This window comes from Aricia agestis, chromosome 10 (genome assembly GCF_905147365.1).
Source record: "Aricia agestis chromosome 10, ilAriAges1.1, whole genome shotgun sequence".
Classification (NCBI taxonomy): domain Eukaryota; kingdom Metazoa; phylum Arthropoda; class Insecta; order Lepidoptera; family Lycaenidae; genus Aricia; species Aricia agestis.
Genome location: NC_056415.1, coordinates 15,889,726 through 15,893,725, shown reverse-complemented (window position 1 = coordinate 15,893,725; position 4,000 = coordinate 15,889,726). Strand labels below are relative to the sequence as shown.

The 4,000-nt window shown below is 33.3% G+C and overlaps 1 long non-coding RNA gene across 1 annotated transcript; it reads right to left on the bottom strand.

Annotated features, from left to right (window-relative positions):
• Positions 1–1,671: 1,671 nt before the first annotated feature.
• Positions 1,672–3,758, bottom strand: LOC121731088. Its single transcript, XR_006036189.1, has 2 exons — positions 3,696–3,758; positions 1,672–2,138 (listed from the first exon to the last, which is right to left on the bottom strand). It is a non-coding gene; the product is annotated as an uncharacterized LOC121731088 (long non-coding RNA).
• Positions 3,759–4,000: the final 242 nt, after the last annotated feature.

Genomic DNA, 4,000 nt, shown 5'->3' with positions numbered 1-4,000 from the left:
GCTGGGTAGAGTTTTGACGTCACACAATTTAATATTATTGTATTTTTTGTGTTCTTTATTTCTTTGTGTATTTTTGTAGTAATGTTATATTGTGTTGTGTGATTGTCAAAATAAACTTATTCTTATTCTAATTTATAACTAACACGTTTTGGCTGATTTTGGCATTCCTTGGCATGGCTTTGGCACATAACAATACACAAAATAATTTTTGTTTTTGTAATGTTACTTACATGCATTTATATACATTTTTCTAAAAATTTTTGACATTACCCTATCATAGTACCTACATACATTAAAGGTATATTTAGTAGATCATAATTAGAATTAGCTGTTATTCTTATCATGAAGTTAAAGTAACATTTAATCACAAATTTCTCGCTGGTCAGTGAATCAGAAAAGTTTTTTTATCCAAACTTCAAGCATAGCCATAAAACAAAGATTAAAAACTTTTTGGCACTTGCTTATCTCTCGAGGTTGAAAAAGTCGGTAAAGTATTCGTCATAAATATAGAATTTCATAACTAAAGTACAATTAATCACGAAAATTACAGAGGGATGAGGAGAAAGTTTTCTCGTAATCTCTGCTTTCAACGGTCGAATGAGTAGACAAAGTTTAGTTTCCATGTTTTTTAATTCTTAACATATTTCTACTTTCAACAGAAGTTTCTAGTCAGTTATAGACAATAATTTATTATAAAAAAATGAACTGCCATACTCAAAGATATAAATTATTGATTAGTTAATTAAATGAAGGGTAGTAATTATCTTTCTGCGGTCGTTACTTAATTAGTTTGGCACATCAGCTTTGAACCTAACTGCAGATTTCTCAACAAAAATCAGTCTTCGGATAAAAAATAGATTTAGGAAATTATACTCACTATATAAGTACTTTATTTAAACTATAACTTTACCCCAAAAATACTGCCAATATATTTATCTAAATCTTTGTAATTTATATTTACATTTTAACCTACATAATATTTTAAATAATATATTTAAATAGATATTAATGGTACGGAACAAATTATACAAAAATATAACGTATTTATACATTTAATATCAAATTAAAATATTTATTGTAAATCTACTACTCACATACAAGAATTTTTTATAGATCTTAATAAAACCTCATGGCTAGAAGCAGGCCAGAAGCCCATGACAAAACACCTTATGGCTTCCCTAAGTAAATATCAAATTAAAATATTTATTGTAAATCTACTACTCACATACAAGAATTTTTTATAGATCTTAATAAAACCTCATGGCTAGAAGCAGGCCAGAAACCCATGACAAAACACCTTATGGCTTCCCTAAGTAGGCTTCATTTAACTCAAATAATAATTGCTTATTTCCCAATTTTTTAATGTTTTATCAACGACCACAATTTATCTATAAATCTTAATGCCAATAATTAATTATTTTAGCCATAATTTTAACGGTTTTATAGTATTTCCTAATTTAATGTTATTTCAATAGTCGCTAAAAGTGATTGTAATTCGAAATCTAGACCAGCTGTGCATAGATTTAAGCCTTTACAGACAATAAAATATCTTATGTACATTATTATACATGTATGTTTAAATAGAGAATCTTTGTGGTAATAATACGATTGTTACTCTATAAATAAAAACTTAATAATGGTTAGAATAAAAAGTACACAATTTGCATTTCCGCTAAATTTCTTAGGTAAAATTTTTGAATTGGGTAACAAAACGAAAGATCAAAAATCACTACTTTGAATAACTAGTATAGTAAAAACAATAGTTTTAAGTTTTCGAATACATACCTACGATGTTTGAATACGACCATTGTCGACTCTTACGTCGTGGCTGGATGACGTTTGTATAATACGGGAGATACATTTGATTTAGAATAGAGCTTTCCGTTTAAATTTACACAGTTCACACGTTTTACCACAGTAGACTATGCTAAGTAATAGTCCGAACTAATATTACTAATAGACGATTGGTAGATGTCGCGAGCGGCGAGCGTATGGTCCAAGCCATAGGCGGGCGCGGCTCAGACGGGCAGCAGCGGGCTGGGCGACCGCACGCGTCGCGCCCCGCTCCACTCCATCATATCCTCGTCTCCCTGCACACGGGCACTCGACATACTCTCGCCGTCATCAACCTCGTAGCTCTATCGAGATTTTTGACAGTTTACCACCGACGCCATCTTGGATAACCCCTTTTATACTTGACGGAACGATGTCGTCCACGACTTTACACTTCAATGCAATGGCGTAACGATTTGAATGAATTTAAATCGGTCCAAGTCAGGAGAGCTGGCGTCGATTTTCAAATACCAATTATTTTAGCGCGATTGTTACAAATGATATCGGAGAGATCATTAGTTATTTCCTCTCACAAAGACTAAGCTTATCCATTAGGATGAACGATAATAAATTCATATTGTTATTACGGCGAATGTTCGAATTGGGTAGATTGTTCAGCCATTACCATATTGAAATACTAATGGCATTTTCTCGTACCTAAAGTCTAAATTAATTAAATAATTTACTGAAAGCATTCATAGCACTTCGCAATAAAATTGTGATAAAGTGCAAAAGGTTTATCTAACTACTTTACTAAATTACTTTTACAATTAACAACAAGCAAGGATTAACTATGATTTCATAACAATGTTGATTATGGGTATGTCTAATATTTACACTCTGTTCAATGATTTTCGATAGTTTTTCTATAGTGGTACATATTTATAATAAAGTATATATCGATAAAAAGAACAATAATATTATGATAAGATATTTTTTGTATATTGCTGCCAATTATGATGGGCTAGTAAATGATAACATACTTTATTTACATGTTATTTTTCTGAATAATTATTGCGCTACGGGGGCTAATAGGGGTGAATATATGTAATTCGACATTATTTTTACATTAAAATCGTTACGATATCGGTCTGCGCTCCGTCAAATGTAAAAGTACTCTACATGATACCTATCATGCACATTTTCAGAATCTATGTATAGTCTGTCAAGAAAGTGAAGAAATTAAAAAGTGGCTACATCATAGTGTCATCCCTTTCAAATCAATCTAAGAAAAAAGGGATGATACTACGATGTTTCCACTTTTTAATTTCTTCACTTTCTTGACGGACTATAGTTCGATTCTATGCCAAAGTTACTTTTTCTTACACTATACACCGTCTGTAAACTTATGCGGGATCTAGATGGGTACTAAAGGCACATTACACACGGTGAAAAATGACTGTGTTATTCGCCACAAGTTGTCGAAAGTTAGATAGCTCGATGGTCAATGAGCTCCAAAAGTTGTGCAGCTTTAGTCACCCATGCAAATCCATTTTTTTTAAAGTAAATTTGTAATACTATTATTAAATAGAACTGATTTTAAAAACATGCTAAGACAGAAACGTGGATCAAACTAGACACAATAAAAGGGGTCTGAAAAAATTTGGTCAAAATACTTGACACCACTTTAATTGGTATTTTGTGGTTTTATTTCTTGAAGATCTTTTGCCTATGACACTAATTAAGTAATTATAAAGAAGATTTTATAATAAAAAAAAAATACTCTGTATTTATTTTACTAATTTCGTTGCCTATTTCTACTACAATAGAAAGAGATCGACTCGCTACAGGGGCGTGCGGGAGGAGTGCGAGTGATAAACCACGTATTACGGTGTCAACACTTACATATAAGAGGTAATTACCATCATCGTGTGCGGCATGGGGGCGCCGCCCATGGACATGGGCGGCCCGCCCAGGGGCACAGGCGGGGCGGGCGGGGCGAGGGGCGGGGGCGGCGCGGGCGGCGGCTCCGGCGACGCCGCAGCAGGTGAAAACGACGCTGGCGCCAGCGGGGATTGTGCTGTGTGCAGACACGAAAAAATAGTAGTACATTGACTGACTATATCTCTATATCTAATATTTCTCGTGAAACAAAATCGTGTATAAAATTACTATAACAACACTGGTGAAACACATAATCTACTTTTATGATTTCCTATATTCTTCT